At 54.4% G+C, this 15,259-nt stretch overlaps 10 non-coding genes and 2 pseudogenes across 10 annotated transcripts; all 12 read right to left on the bottom strand.

Annotated features, from left to right (window-relative positions):
- Positions 1–1,456: 1,456 nt before the first annotated feature.
- LOC140584915 (U5 spliceosomal RNA) lies at positions 1,457–1,570 on the bottom strand. Its single transcript, XR_011986877.1, has one exon. It is a non-coding gene; the product is annotated as a U5 spliceosomal RNA (small nuclear RNA).
- Positions 1,571–1,986: 416 nt separating this feature from the next.
- LOC140584055 (U2 spliceosomal RNA) lies at positions 1,987–2,178 on the bottom strand. The gene has a single exon (XR_011986091.1). It is a non-coding gene; the product is annotated as a U2 spliceosomal RNA (small nuclear RNA).
- A 195-nt stretch (positions 2,179–2,373) lies between these two features.
- On the bottom strand, positions 2,374–2,487 carry LOC140584914 (U5 spliceosomal RNA). Its single transcript, XR_011986876.1, has one exon. It is a non-coding gene; the product is annotated as a U5 spliceosomal RNA (small nuclear RNA).
- A 439-nt stretch (positions 2,488–2,926) lies between these two features.
- Positions 2,927–3,142, bottom strand: LOC140584166 (U2 spliceosomal RNA; annotated as a pseudogene).
- A 6,046-nt stretch (positions 3,143–9,188) lies between these two features.
- Positions 9,189–9,302, bottom strand: LOC140584913 (U5 spliceosomal RNA). Its single transcript, XR_011986875.1, has one exon. It is a non-coding gene; the product is annotated as a U5 spliceosomal RNA (small nuclear RNA).
- Positions 9,303–9,722: 420 nt separating this feature from the next.
- LOC140584054 (U2 spliceosomal RNA) lies at positions 9,723–9,914 on the bottom strand. Its single transcript, XR_011986090.1, has one exon. It is a non-coding gene; the product is annotated as a U2 spliceosomal RNA (small nuclear RNA).
- A 195-nt stretch (positions 9,915–10,109) lies between these two features.
- LOC140584912 (U5 spliceosomal RNA) lies at positions 10,110–10,223 on the bottom strand. The gene has a single exon (XR_011986874.1). It is a non-coding gene; the product is annotated as a U5 spliceosomal RNA (small nuclear RNA).
- A 447-nt stretch (positions 10,224–10,670) lies between these two features.
- LOC140584120 (U2 spliceosomal RNA) lies at positions 10,671–10,888 on the bottom strand (annotated as a pseudogene).
- Positions 10,889–12,967: 2,079 nt separating this feature from the next.
- Positions 12,968–13,081, bottom strand: LOC140584911 (U5 spliceosomal RNA). Its single transcript, XR_011986873.1, has one exon. It is a non-coding gene; the product is annotated as a U5 spliceosomal RNA (small nuclear RNA).
- A 416-nt stretch (positions 13,082–13,497) lies between these two features.
- On the bottom strand, positions 13,498–13,689 carry LOC140584053 (U2 spliceosomal RNA). Its single transcript, XR_011986089.1, has one exon. It is a non-coding gene; the product is annotated as a U2 spliceosomal RNA (small nuclear RNA).
- A 195-nt stretch (positions 13,690–13,884) lies between these two features.
- On the bottom strand, positions 13,885–13,998 carry LOC140584910 (U5 spliceosomal RNA). Its single transcript, XR_011986872.1, has one exon. It is a non-coding gene; the product is annotated as a U5 spliceosomal RNA (small nuclear RNA).
- A 423-nt stretch (positions 13,999–14,421) lies between these two features.
- Positions 14,422–14,610, bottom strand: LOC140584139 (U2 spliceosomal RNA). Its single transcript, XR_011986169.1, has one exon. It is a non-coding gene; the product is annotated as a U2 spliceosomal RNA (small nuclear RNA).
- Positions 14,611–15,259: the final 649 nt, after the last annotated feature.

The raw sequence follows: 15,259 nt of genomic DNA, 5'->3' as shown, positions 1-15,259 counted from the left end.
CCACGGCCAATGGACCCTTACCTGGGGACTCCACAGAAGCACTGGAGGCCGTGGACTCCCCATCGGCACTGGCGAAGGGCTGATCCTCGGTGTTCTCAGCTCCCCTCTCGGCTCCCCCGTGCATCTCAGCGCAGCCCGGCAGTGCCTGCTGTCGGGCCCCGTCCACAGCCGAACCCCGAGCAACGGCGTCGGCCCAGGACGGTTTGCGCTGAGGGCAGCTCCGAGCCAGATGGTCCTCACCTCTGCACAGGTTACACCGGAGGGGGCCCTTGCAGTCCTTCGCCAGGTGACCGACGTCCAGGCATCTCCAGCACTTCATGGTGGTACAGGAGTCCGCGGTGTGGCCCAGGCCGTGGCACAAGCGGCAGGAGGAGGGTTGCCCGGAGTAAAAAAGGTAGCCCTTGCAACGACCTATAATAAAATAAGCAGGTGGGTGGCTATACCCGTCAGGGGAGCTAGCGTCGGGGCGCAGGCACACCCGGAACTGCCTGCGCCCAGTCCAGACACCCAGCTGGTCTCTCACGTCCCTGTGCCCAGGGACCACGTCGACAAACCTGCCCAGGAAGGCCGCCACCGCTTCAGCTGGAACGAAGGGGTCCAGGACGTGGACGGTGATCACTCTCCGATCCAGCTTCCACAGTGGCTCCACGTCGTAGTGCATCCGGCGAAGCTCTTTCTCCAAGCAGCTGCATGCAGCCAACATCTTCTTATAGCCTTCTTCCGTGGTGCAAGTCACATAAAAGAAGGCTGAAGACTGGTTGCGCTGCACACAGATGATGTCTTCCATAGTGAGTCCCAGGAGGCCGAAGAGCACCTCCCGGATGAAGGCCAGTCTCTCCGGGAAACTCTCCGGTTCCTCCTGGTGGGTCCACCTGAAGGCTGCTGTATGCCGGATGACTACGACGGTCCTGTGTGGGCTCCCGGACATCCTGGCGATGGTGGGCAAGAGAGTCCTCGGGAGCCGGGCAGGGAGTCGACGTGTCCTAGCTGGGTGCCTAAACTAATAAAAGCTGGAAATAAAACCCCAAGCTCACCCTGCGGGAACGGCGGTCAAGCCACCCGAACCTGCACGTTAGGCTTGCAAGGGCTACCCAAAATAAAAAACACGCTAAAAGGAGACAACAGCTAGCCCCGTGGCAGCGGCGGTCAAGCCACCTGCTGGTCACGCTTTAGGTTCGCTGTTGCCTCCACTAAAAAACCTGGCAATAAAAATCCCTCCAAAAAGCAGCACTTGATCTTAGCCAAAAGGCCGAGAAGCGATACCCACAAATTGCGCCCCGCCGGGCGCCGGCATGCGGGATGCCGACGGAGCTGGCGCGGCTCAGCCCTCACCAGCCCCTCTGGCAGGTGTCGCCCGGCGAGTCCACGCGTGATCCAGGGAGACCACAGCCGCGCCACCGGGCACCTAACGCCAGCCGCTAAGCCGGGCCCAGTCTTCCTTTGACAGCAGCAGTGCAGCTCTGCTTGGGCAGAGCCTCCAAAAATACCATGAACTCATCGCTATCCCTCTCCACGGAAATCTTTAGTAAAAGGCGAAAGATTTATACGGGATGAAGAGAGACCCGAGTCGATATGGGGCCGCCGCCAAGCCCGTCGCCGTTAGCCGGGCCTGCGTGACGCCCCCGCTCGGAGTAGAATGCCCAGGGGCGTCGCAGCCGCCGTCCTCGGGGCCCCGACTCCTCCCTGTCCTCCTGTCCTCTCAAAAGACAGCAATCATTTTAACAAACATGAGGGGAAATTCAAAAGGCAAAGATGACATCATGCCTTACCTCAGCGCAGCTGTCCACCGCACAAACAGTGTGTCACCTTCCTTTAAAAAAAAAAAAAAAAAAGAAAAACGGCGGGAAACGGGGGCCACGCACAGACAGGGCCCCCCCCCTCACAGCACTCAGTCTATTAGTCACTCACTCACTCACTCACTCACTCACTCACTCAGTCAGTCAGTCAGTCAGTCAGTCAGTTCTGCCTTTCGACAACAGGGGGCAGTAGAGGTGCACCATTCCCGGAAGCACTGCAATACCGGGTCGATGCGTGGAGCGGACGGGGCAAGCCCCACTTCCGGCTCCCTGTTCCAAAAATCCGTTTAATATGTGGTCCCCTCCATGGGGGACGTATCAGATATTAAACTGATAAGAACAGATACTACACTTGATCTTAGCCAAAAGGCCGAGAAGCGATACCCACAAATTGCGCCCCGCCGGGCGCCGGCATGCGGGATGCCGACGGAGCTGGCGCGGCTCAGCCCTCACCAGCCCCTCTGGCAGGTGTCGCCCGGCGAGTCCACGCGTGATCCAGGGAGACCACAGCCGCGCCACCGGGCACCTAACGCCAGCCGCTAAGCCGGGCCCAGTCTTCCTTTGACAGCAGCAGTGCAGCTCTGCTTGGGCAGAGCCTCCAAAAATACCATGAACTCATCGCTATCCCTCTCCACGGAAATCTTTAGTAAAAGGCGAAAGATTTATACGGGATGAAGAGAGACCCGAGTCGATATGGGGCCGCCGCCAAGCCCGTCGCCGTTAGCCGGGCCTGCGTGACGCCCCCGCTCGGAGTAGAATGCCCAGGGGCGTCGCAGCCGCCGTCCTCGGGGCCCCGACTCCTCCCTGTCCTCCTGTCCTCTCAAAAGACAGCAATCATTTTAACAAACATGAGGGGAAATTCAAAAGGCAAAGATGACATCATGCCTTACCTCAGCGCAGCTGTCCACCGCACAAACAGTGTGTCACCTTCCTTTAAAAAAAAAAAAAAAAAAAAAAAAAAAAAGAAAAACGGCGGGAAACGGGGGCCACGCACAGACAGGGCCCCCCCCCTCACAGCACTCAGTCTATTAGTCACTCACTCACTCACTCACTCACTCACTCAGTCAGTCAGTCAGTCAGTCAGTCAGTCAGTCAGTCAGTCAGTTCTGCCTTTCGACAACAGGGGGCAGTAGAGGTGCACCATTCCCGGAAGCACTGCAATACCGGGTCGATGCGTGGAGCGGACGGGGCAAGCCCCACTTCCGGCTCCCTGTTCCAAAAATCCGTTTAATATGTGGTCCCCTCCATGGGGGACGTATCAGATATTAAACTGATAAGAACAGATTTTTTTTTTTTTTTTCCAATACTTTATTTAACAGTTCTGCACACACATTAACACAAGCAATTTAAGACATTGAATAAAAACCACACTTTTAAAACATGGCATTGTCAACACGGAATATTAAAACAACCTCTTCCTGCAAAAACAGTACTCATCATAAAGCAACATAACAACAATGTAAAAGGTTGAAATTTTCCAAGTTATACACATCAATGCCTGTACAACCAAACGTTAATAATATATATTAAAATAGAATTAAACAAGCAAAATATGCAGAACTATATATAAACAATACAATCAACAATTAAAATTACAAACAAATAACCTTTAATTACATTAATATGGCCATTTATACAAATAAAATGTCACCTCAAATGCAAGTCATTAAAAAGTTAAAACCTTAAAAGAGGAACAGACCCGCAGACCTCAAACTTCAAACACAAGGGTCGGGTTAAAACAGGGTTATATACCATCCTCACACACCTAAAATCTGTGACTTCGGGCATAAAATACGGTTAATCACAAACACAAAGCACATCAAACAAGTTAAAATGTTAATAAATAATGTTAATATTAATAAACACGTGCTAAAAGTGATCAACCAGTAGTGCACAATAAGTTCTGTACATGCAATTATTTAAAAAAAAAAAAAAAAAATAAATAAATAAATAAAATAAAATAAATAAATATTTGAAATACAACACACGCACAAAAACCAAGCACACTTACCTAAAACCCAAAGTACCTTCTGTGTGCTCCAGAAAGGTGCGTCATGTCCACCCTGTAGAATGGAGCGTCACCACCTAAACAACACGGGGCTAAAGCCAAAAGAGGCCCTTCCACCTCTCCTTGGCCTCGTGATAGCCCCGCTGGATGACGTCAGTCTCCATCCTGAAACCCAAGTCGGCCCGGATTTTACGGAATACCCCTTGTGCCTCCAGATGAACCCCTCTGCGGATGAGCGCGGTCCTGGCATTCCACAGCTCTCGCTTGGTAATGCTGACCAGCAGCCACATCCAGGGGCCGAAGGGGTTATGGAGGTTGGGGTCCCACCCCTTCAACACCTTGTCGTAGGTCAGACCGGGCTGCGGGTCCACACGTCCACACAGGCCCGCTACCAACCCCCAAACTCTCTGTGCATGCCCACAGTCCCAAAACACGTGCCTGATGGTCTCATCCTCGCTGCACTCGGGCCTGGGGCAGCGGGGGTGTCTGGTCAGCTTATGCCTGTGTAAGACGTCCCTGACTGGCAGCTTACCATGAAGGCACTGCCAGTTCAGGTCCTGCAGCCTGTGATCCAAACCCTTAGGCTGGATTCTCGCCCATGTGCCTTCCTCCAGGCCCAGCATGGCCCGAGTATCCCTATGACCAAGCAAAGCACTGTAAAGCGCTCTATGCTTGGTCAAGGCCTCTGTCTTGACACCTGCCGGAAAAGACTTACTCCACTTGACAGCGTGGCTGTAGTGGGCCGGCAGGGTCTCAGCCTTGGGGCCGAGGTTGGTCCACGACGCCACCAGACGTCTCATGGGGAGAGCCAGCCACAGACGCACAAAGTGCTGATGGGGGTGCTCGAGGGGAGCTGCCAGGCGCGCGCAGAGCTGCGAGAAGAACAGGCAGTCAAGCTTGAGAGGAAAGTCAATAACATCCCTCCCCCCACTGTCCTTTCCGAGATACATCACTTCCCTACGCACGTACTCGTACCTGCCCCCCCAGACGAGGTTGAAAACGTCCTTCGTCAGGCCTCTGCGCATGAAGCGGGGCAAAGGGTACACATGTGCAAGGTAGAGCAGGGTGGGAAGAATATCCACTTTTAAGGCTAAGACCTTACCTTGGAAGGACAGGGACCTGGACTTCCACAGTCCGATCTTCCGCCTGGCGATCGCCAACCGCTCCTCCCAGTTCAAACGGGCGGCACCATCCGAAAGGAAGTTGACCCCCAACACTTTGAGAGGTCCGTCACAGAGGGTGAGACCCCCTGCGACGTCCTCCCTCGCCTTCCAGCTGCCGAAATACTTGGCCACCGACTTACTGAGGTTGAGCGTCGCGCCGGAGGCCCTACCGAACGCATGAACAAGGCTCATGGCATGACCGAGAGACTGATCAGAGCAGACGAAAAGGGTGGTGTCGTCCGCGTACTGGGTCAGCCTAACAGATTTCCCCCGGCTTCCTGGGATAAGAAGGCCATCGACCCCGGGGTGGGCGCGGATGGCGCACGCCAGTGGCTCTATATAGAGCGCGTAGAGGAGGGGGGAGAGGGGACATCCCTGCCTCACTCCACTCAGCTGGGGCACCAAGTCACTCAGGAAGCCATTGATAACAACATGGCTTCCAACTTCGTTATACAAAGTGTGTAACCACCCCAGATAATTGGGTCCAAAGCCAAACTTACCCAATACTTGAAACAGGAAGCGGTGATCTACCCGGTCAAAGGCTTTCTCCTGGTCCAAGCTGACCAGCAGGAGAGGGAGGTTCCTGTCCTCCACCCAGGCGATGGCGTCGCGGATGAGATGGAGATTCCACGTCGCCGATCGACCCGGTACTCCACACGTCTGATCGCTGTGAACCAGATGAGCCATGGCCTTCTTCAGGCGTTCTGTAAGGGTCTTTGCAATGAGCTTTGTGTCTACACAAAGCATGGTCAGGGGCCTCCAGTTGCCAAGGTCGGCACGATCGCCCTTCTTGTGCAACAAAGAAAGAACCCCTGACCTCATGCTCCTAGTGAGCAAACCCCGGCGCTGAACGTCCTCTACAACCTGCAGTAATTCCGGCCCGAGGACATCCCAAAAGGTGGAATAAAATTCCACCGGGAGCCCATCAAGGCCCGGTACCTTGCGGCGGTTCATCTTGCCAAGCACTGCGGTCAGCTCGGCCAAGGTGATGGGGGCTTCTAAGCCGTCACGAATGTCACTGGGAAGGCAAGGTAAAATGTTGTCTAGGAACCGCTCCCCTACAACCGGGTCCGTATCCCTAACCTTAAAAAGATCACAATAAAACAATTTGGCAACCTCCAGCATGTCTGATGTTGTAGTTACCTTGTTGCTATTTGAGGCACGGAGAGAGACAAAGCTCTTCTCCTCCCGGGCTTCCCTGGCTCTCTGGAAAAAAAAGGCGTTGCACTTTTCATTGTTTTCCAACAGGCACATTTTGTCGCGGAGCATTAGGGCCGAGGCAGCCTGTTCATGCAGGCGCCTCAGCTCACCCTTTATGCCAAGCAGTCGCTCGTGATCGATGGCGCCCCCGTTGTTGTGAGCGGCGTATTCATCCCGCAACCTTCTCTCCAGCTGCAGAATGGAGAATTTCTTCTCCATCCTGCGCTGCTTGCTGTACTGCATGGAGAAGGTTCGGATCCTATCCTTCACACTCTCCCACCATTCAGCCACGGAGGGGAAGGTAGGCTTGTCCTTCTGCCACTCGGAGAAGTGATCTAAAAAAAGGTGTCTAAAATCGCTCTCCTCCAGGATCTGCAGGTTCATTTTCCAATAGCCACCCCCATATTCAGGGGCGTCTATGGAAACAGTGGCCTCCACTGCCAAGTGGTCAGTGGGCCACTGTGGGGAGAGGGACACCTTTTTAAAAACAACGGGGGGTGAGGCTAAAATATAGTCGATGCGACTGCTGGCTCCGCGACTATTGTGCCAGGTGAAGCCCGGCATGCTGGGGTTGCATATCTTAAAACCATCAACAAGTTTAAAGGAACGAATAAAATGGCGAAAGTGCCCAGAGCTGACATCCTGTCTACTCTCCAACGAGATGTTAAAGTCCCCTCCTAAAATCAAGTGTCGATCTGTGACACAGAACGGGGACAACTCTTCAAAGAGAGTTATACGGGACGAGGCCTCCACTGGAGCGTAGACACATATGGCCCGGAGGCGCTGTCCCCTCCATGTGGCGTCCACCCCCAAAACCCTACCTTGAAGAACGGTAAACGATCTTACTTCTTCAAAGGCGCGGTCGCCAAAAAGGATCCCGACGCCTGAGGAGTGGACACCACCTACGCTCCAGTAGGATCTACCCCTCTTCCATTGTCGTGAAAAGAGAGCCTCGTCCCGCTGGTCCCGGAGGTGGACTTCCTGCAGAAAACAAATGCTGAAGGGAGAAGATGCCAGCTGATTAAAAACAGATGTGCGCTTTAAAACGTTCCTCAAACCCCTGACATTCAAGGTGACAATATTAAAATTGGCCATGAAATGTTAAAAAGGTAAAATACAATTACAAACAACACACTAAAATAATAAAAGCCAGCCATTAAAAACAATACCGCATTACTGCCCCCCCTCCTCAGTCAAACCCAAAAGGCCCCCCAGTTCCAGCCCCCCCAGGTACTCCTGTTCATTTGCTTTGTCCTGCACACTGCTGTACTCCTGGGGGGGCGCAGGGGACTGTCCCAAGTCCCACACCAGATGGGGGGCCCCCAATGTCGGGGAGGGGGGACTCTCTCGGCCTTGGTCCCCGGCCGCCACTGCTGGCAAGGTGGCAGCCGGAGGGCTGGATGCGTCGGGTTGTGCCTCCCTTCTGCTCTTCTTCCTCCTCCGGGGGGATGCGCCGCACTTTCTCCTCCTGCTGCTGACACCTGGAGCCAGGACTGGAGACCCCTCCTGCATTGCAGTCGTTGTCGCTGGGGCCTCCTCCACCTCGGCCAGGGCATCTCCTCCTGCCCCCGCCGCCGACCGTTCCTGCCCGGACGTGGGGGCTTGCGCTCCCCCACCACTCTCCTTGCCGACAGCTCTGCTGCCTAACAGAGCGTCGGCGTATGACGTTTTCCGTTGGGGGCAGGAACGAGCCAGATGGTCCTCACCATTGCAGTGGATGCAGCGACGGGGGCCCTTGCAGTCCCTGGCCATGTGCCCCGGCTCCAGGCAGTTGCGGCAGCGCAGGTTGGCGCATCCCTCCAGAGTATGTCCAAAGGTGTGACACTGTCGGCAGAAGGGAGGCTGTCCGGAATAAAACAAGTAAGCCTTATTGCCCTGTAGATTAAAATAGGCTGGGGGATGACTAAAACCGCCCGCCCCATTAGCGTCCGGGCGCAGGCGGGCCTGGAACTGGCGTCGACCAGTCCAGATCCCCAGCTCATCCCGGATGTCCTTGTGGCCAGGAAGGAGGTCCACATACTTGTTCAAGAACTGGCGGACGGCTTCGCCGGACACATGCGGGTTAAAACAATGTACCGTAATTACCCGCTTGTCGGGCCACCACAGCGGCTCAACGGTGTATCGTCCCAGGAGAGGGTGCTGGGCCCTCTCCTTGCTCCGCTCCAGGACCTTGGTGTAGCTCTCGTCGGTGGACAGGGTGACCTCGAAGAACTGGAAAGGTCCATTCCGCTGCACACACAGGATGTCCTCCATGCGCAGGCCCAGCTCCCCGAAGGCCACCTCCCGGATGAAGGCCAGGCGGTCGGGGAAGGTGCCTACCTCCCCTTCGGCCCTCCAGCAGAACCGGGCGGTATTACGCAGGCCACCGCCTGCTACCAGCCACGGCCCGCTGAAGGGCTTCCTCGCAGCTCCGCCGGCCGTCGACATCCGGGATGGTCCACCGACGTCGTTCCTGGAGCAGAGTCCTCCTGCCGCCGTGGTCCCGACGTCCGCCGTGGTCCGGCCGCCGTCCGCCAATCCGGGATGAGCCGAGGAATGCTAAACTATAAAAGCAACTAAAAAATAAAAACACCAGTTCACCCGGCAGGGCGGCGGACAGGCCACCAGCCACTGCGGGATCCCCAGCCTAATAAAAACGAAAATAAAAGCAGGGATAAAAGGCTAAAAGGAAGGCACGGGTCGCCCCGTGGCAGCGGCGGTCAAGCCACCTACTGGTCACGCATTAGGTTTGCCGTGCCTTCCTCTAAAAAACCCGACGCAGTCCGTTAAAAGCGATAAAAAGAGCGTAAAATCCACTTGATCTTAGCCAAAAGGCCGAGAAGCGATACCCACAAATTGCGCCCCGCCGGGCGCCGGCATGCGGGATGCCGACGGAGCTGGCGCGGCTCAGCCCTCACCAGCCCCTCTGGCAGGTGTCGCCCGGCGAGTCCACGCGTGATCCAGGGAGACCACAGCCGCGCCACCGGGCACCTAACGCCAGCCGCTAAGCCGGGCCCAGTCTTCCTTTGACAGCAGCAGTGCAGCTCTGCTTGGGCAGAGCCTCCAAAAATACCATGAACTCATCGCTATCCCTCTCCACGGAAATCTTTAGTAAAAGGCGAAAGATTTATACGGGATGAAGAGAGACCCGAGTCGATATGGGGCCGCCGCCAAGCCCGTCGCCGTTAGCCGGGCCTGCGTGACGCCCCCGCTCGGAGTAGAATGCCCAGGGGCGTCGCAGCCGCCGTCCTCGGGGCCCCGACTCCTCCCTGTCCTCCTGTCCTCTCAAAAGACAGCAATCATTTTAACAAACATGAGGGGAAATTCAAAAGGCAAAGATGACATCATGCCTTACCTCAGCGCAGCTGTCCACCGCACAAACAGTGTGTCACCTTCCTTTAAAAAAAAAAAAAAAAAAGAAAAACGGCGGGAAACGGGGGCCACGCACAGACAGGGCCCCCCCCCTCACAGCACTCAGTCTATTAGTCACTCACTCACTCACTCACTCACTCACTCACTCACTCAGTCAGTCAGTCAGTCAGTCAGTCAGTTCTGCCTTTCGACAACAGGGGGCAGTAGAGGTGCACCATTCCCGGAAGCACTGCAATACCGGGTCGATGCGTGGAGCGGACGGGGCAAGCCCCACTTCCGGCTCCCTGTTCCAAAAATCCGTTTAATATGTGGTCCCCTCCATGGGGGACGTATCAGATATTAAACTGATAAGAACAGATACTACACTTGATCTTAGCCAAAAGGCCGAGAAGCGATACCCACAAATTGCGCCCCGCCGGGCGCCGGCATGCGGGATGCCGACGGAGCTGGCGCGGCTCAGCCCTCACCAGCCCCTCTGGCAGGTGTCGCCCGGCGAGTCCACGCGTGATCCAGGGAGACCACAGCCGCGCCACCGGGCACCTAACGCCAGCCGCTAAGCCGGGCCCAGTCTTCCTTTGACAGCAGCAGTGCAGCTCTGCTTGGGCAGAGCCTCCAAAAATACCATGAACTCATCGCTATCCCTCTCCACGGAAATCTTTAGTAAAAGGCGAAAGATTTATACGGGATGAAGAGAGACCCGAGTCGATATGGGGCCGCCGCCAAGCCCGTCGCCGTTAGCCGGGCCTGCGTGACGCCCCCGCTCGGAGTAGAATGCCCAGGGGCGTCGCAGCCGCCGTCCTCGGGGCCCCGACTCCTCCCTGTCCTCCTGTCCTCTCAAAAGACAGCAATCATTTTAACAAACATGAGGGGAAATTCAAAAGGCAAAGATGACATCATGCCTTACCTCAGCGCAGCTGTCCACCGCACAAACAGTGTGTCACCTTCCTTTAAAAAAAAAAAAAAAAAAAAAAAAAAAAAGAAAAACGGCGGGAAACGGGGGCCACGCACAGACAGGGCCCCCCCCCTCACAGCACTCAGTCTATTAGTCACTCACTCACTCACTCACTCACTCACTCACTCAGTCAGTCAGTCAGTCAGTCAGTCAGTCAGTCAGTCAGTCAGTCAGTTCTGCCTTTCGACAACAGGGGGCAGTAGAGGTGCACCATTCCCGGAAGCACTGCAATACCGGGTCGATGCGTGGAGCGGACGGGGCAAGCCCCACTTCCGGCTCCCTGTTCCAAAAATCCGTTTAATATGTGGTCCCCTCCATGGGGGACGTATCAGATATTAAACTGATAAGAACAGATTTTTTTTAATTCATCTTTATTCAACATTTCTGCTTACAATCTAAGAACAACACATAAAACTATAAAAACCCAACATTTTCCACATACTAACTAAAACAAACCCACATCAATACTAATCAAAATAGCACATATCAAAACCCATTTATACCCACAAACTTAATCCAACACTATAATTAACAAAAACATATTACTACCATAATAAAACAAGACACCTTATAACATACAAATCTTAAAATATGAAACTACTCAAAACATTACAACACACATTAAAACAGTATTAAATCCATAAATATAGCAGAAATCCTAAAATCTTTAAAAAGGTAAAACATTATCATCCTCAGAAATATCCCCATTAAAACTAAGGTCTCCCCCGGACTCAACAGTGGCTAAAAAAGAACGTTCGTTTGCAATGTCCTGCTGCACTGTATAAGACCGTCTCTCAAGTGGGGAGACCAGAACACTTAGTAAGTCCATCTGTTCAAAAGGGGAAATCGCTTCTCGGCCTAAAGCAGTGTCCTCGTTCCTCCGGGCCTTCTTCCTCCTCCTGCTTTGGACAAACCTGGAGGGAGAGGTTGCGCGCTTTTCAGCCACGGCCAAAGGACCCTTACCTGGGGACTCCACAGAAGCACTGGAGGCCGTGGACTCCCCATCAGCACTGGCGAAGGGCTGATCCTCTGTGTTCTCAGCTCCCCTCTCGGCTCCCCCGTGCATCTCAGCGCAGCCCGGCAGTGCCTGCTGTCGGGCCCCGTCCACAGCCGAGCCCCGGGTAACGGCGTCGGCCCAGGACGGTTTGCGCTGAGGGCAGCTCCGAGCCAGATGGTCCTCACCTCTGCACAGGTTACACCGGAGGGGGCCCTTGCAGTCCTTCGCCAAGTGACCGACGTCCAGGCATCTCCAGCACTTCATGGTGGTACAGGAGTCCGCGGTGTGGCCCAGGCCGTGGCACAAGCGGCAGGAGGAGGGTTGCCCGGAGTAAAAAAGGTAGCCCTTGCAACGACCTATCATAAAATGAGCAGGTGGGTGGCTATACCCGTCAGGGGAGCTAGCGTCGGGGCGCAGGCACACCCGGAACTGCCTGCGCCCAGTCCAGACACCCAGCTGGTCTCTCACGTCCCTGTGCCCAGGGACCACGTCGACAAACCTGCCCAGGAAGGCAGCCACCGCTTCAGCTGGAACGAAGGGGTCCAAGACGTGGACGGTGATCACTCTCCGGTCCAGCTTCCACAGTGGCTCCACGTCATAGAACATCCGGCGAAGCTCTTCCTCCAAGCGGCTGCATGCAGCCAACATCCTCTTGTAGCCCTCTTCCGTAGTGCAAGTCACATAGAAGAAGGCCGAAGACTGGTTGCGCTGCACACAGATGATGTCTTCCATAGTGAGTCCCAGGAGGCCGAAGAGCACCTCCCGGATGAAGGCCAGGCGGTCGGGGAAGGTGCCTACCTCCCCTTCGGCCCTCCAGCAGAACCGGGCGGTATTACGCAGGCCACCGCCTGCTACCAGCCACGGCCCGCTGAAGGGCTTCCTCGCAGCTCCGCCGGCCGTCGACATCCGGGATGGTCCACCGACGTCGTTCCTGGAGCAGAGTCCTCCTGCCGCCGTGGTCCCGACGTCCGCCGTGGTCCGGCCGCCGTCCGCCAATCCGGGATGAGCCGAGGAATGCTAAACTATAAAAGCAACTAAAAAATAAAAACACCAGTTCACCCGGCAGGGCGGCGGACAGGCCACCAGCCACTGCGGGATCCCCAGCCTAATAAAAACGAAAATAAAAGCAGGGATAAAAGGCTAAAAGGAAGGCACGGGTCGCCCCGTGGCAGCGGCGGTCAAGCCACCTACTGGTCACGCATTAGGTTTGCCGTGCCTTCCTCTAAAAAACCCGACGCAGTCCGTTAAAAGCGATAAAAAGAGCGTAAAATCCACTTGATCTTAGCCAAAAGGCCGAGAAGCGATACCCACAAATTGCGCCCCGCCGGGCGCCGGCATGCGGGATGCCGACGGAGCTGGCGCGGCTCAGCCCTCACCAGCCCCTCTGGCAGGTGTCGCCCGGCGAGTCCACGCGTGATCCAGGGAGACCACAGCCGCGCCACCGGGCACCTAACGCCAGCCGCTAAGCCGGGCCCAGTCTTCCTTTGACAGCAGCAGTGCAGCTCTGCTTGGGCAGAGCCTCCAAAAATACCATGAACTCATCGCTATCCCTCTCCACGGAAATCTTTAGTAAAAGGCGAAAGATTTATACGGGATGAAGAGAGACCCGAGTCGATATGGGGCCGCCGCCAAGCCCGTCGCCGTTAGCCGGGCCTGCGTGACGCCCCCGCTCGGAGTAGAATGCCCAGGGGCGTCGCAGCCGCCGTCCTCGGGGCCCCGACTCCTCCCTGTCCTCCTGTCCTCTCAAAAGACAGCAATCATTTTAACAAACATGAGGGGAAATTCAAAAGGCAAAGATGACATCATGCCTTACCTCAGCGCAGCTGTCCACCGCACAAACAGTGTGTCACCTTCCTTTAAAAAAAAAAAAAAAAAAGAAAAACGGCGGGAAACGGGGGCCACGCACAGACAGGGCCCCCCCCCTCACAGCACTCAGTCTATTAGTCACTCACTCACTCACTCACTCACTCACTCACTCAGTCAGTCAGTCAGTCAGTCAGTCAGTTCTGCCTTTCGACAACAGGGGGCAGTAGAGGTGCACCATTCCCGGAAGCACTGCAATACCGGGTCGATGCGTGGAGCGGACGGGGCAAGCCCCACTTCCGGCTCCCTGTTCCAAAAATCCGTTTAATATGTGGTCCCCTCCATGGGGGACGTATCAGATATTAAACTGATAAGAACAGATACTACACTTGATCTTAGCCAAAAGGCCGAGAAGCGATACCCACAAATTGCGCCCCGCCGGGCGCCGGCATGCGGGATGCCGACGGAGCTGGCGCGGCTCAGCCCTCACCAGCCCCTCTGGCAGGTGTCGCCCGGCGAGTCCACGCGTGATCCAGGGAGACCACAGCCGCGCCACCGGGCACCTAACGCCAGCCGCTAAGCCGGGCCCAGTCTTCCTTTGACAGCAGCAGTGCAGCTCTGCTTGGGCAGAGCCTCCAAAAATACCATGAACTCATCGCTATCCCTCTCCACGGAAATCTTTAGTAAAAGGCGAAAGATTTATACGGGATGAAGAGAGACCCGAGTCGATATGGGGCCGCCGCCAAGCCCGTCGCCGTTAGCCGGGCCTGCGTGACGCCCCCGCTCGGAGTAGAATGCCCAGGGGCGTCGCAGCCGCCGTCCTCGGGGCCCCGACTCCTCCCTGTCCTCCTGTCCTCTCAAAAGACAGCAATCATTTTAACAAACATGAGGGGAAATTCAAAAGGCAAAGATGACATCATGCCTTACCTCAGCGCAGCTGTCCACCGCACAAACAGTGTGTCACCTTCCTTTAAAAAAAAAAAAAAAAAAAAAAAAAAAAAGAAAAACGGCGGGAAACGGGGGCCACGCACAGACAGGGCCCCCCCCCTCACAGCACTCAGTCTATTAGTCACTCACTCACTCACTCACTCACTCACTCAGTCAGTCAGTCAGTCAGTCAGTCAGTTCTGCCTTTCGACAACAGGGGGCAGTAGAGGTGCACCATTCCCGGAAGCACTGCAATACCGGGTCGATGCGTGGAGCGGACGGGGCAAGCCCCACTTCCGGCTCCCTGTTCCAAAAATCCGTTTAATATGTGGTCCCCTCCATGGGGGACGTATCAGATATTAAACTGATAAGAACAGATTTTTTTTTTTTCCAATACTTTATTAAACAGTTCTGTACAACAATTAAAACCACACAAATACACAAAGCATATACATACATCAATTAGCACTGTCATCAAAACATAATAAAACAGCCTTTTAGGTTCACAAATTTACATAAATACATGTCCATAAATACTTTATAAAAGGCTAAAATATTCTCGACACACAGTGCTACTTATATATGCCATACCACCATTATTAAAACATTATTAAACAAAACATCTCCAGAACTGCAAAAAGACAAAAAAAAAAAAAAACTATAAAACCACCAATAAATACCAATACACTATCAATTAAACCACAATTACAGTTAAATGGCCATTTACACAAATAAAATGTCACCTCAAATGCCGGCTTTTAAAAACTAAAACCTTTAAAAGAGGAACACACCCGGCGACCTCCAACCTTTACACCAGGGTCAGGTTGGGACAGGGTCATACATTTCCACACACGTAAAATCAGCACCTCGGGAATAAAACATGGTCAATCATTTAAAAGGCAGCACAACAAACCAGAGTAAAATGTTAATAAATACAGTTATTGTTAATATTAATAAATAGGTGCTAAAAATGACCAACCAAAAACCATGCTCAATTAATTATGCACATGCTGTTAGATAAACCCATTTTGAATAAAACACACGCACAAAAAACAAAGCACA

This window comes from Paramormyrops kingsleyae, unplaced genomic scaffold (genome assembly GCF_048594095.1).
Source record: "Paramormyrops kingsleyae isolate MSU_618 unplaced genomic scaffold, PKINGS_0.4 ups31, whole genome shotgun sequence".
Lineage (NCBI taxonomy): Eukaryota > Metazoa > Chordata > Actinopteri > Osteoglossiformes > Mormyridae > Paramormyrops > Paramormyrops kingsleyae.
This window is presented reverse-complemented; position numbering and strand designations above follow the sequence as displayed.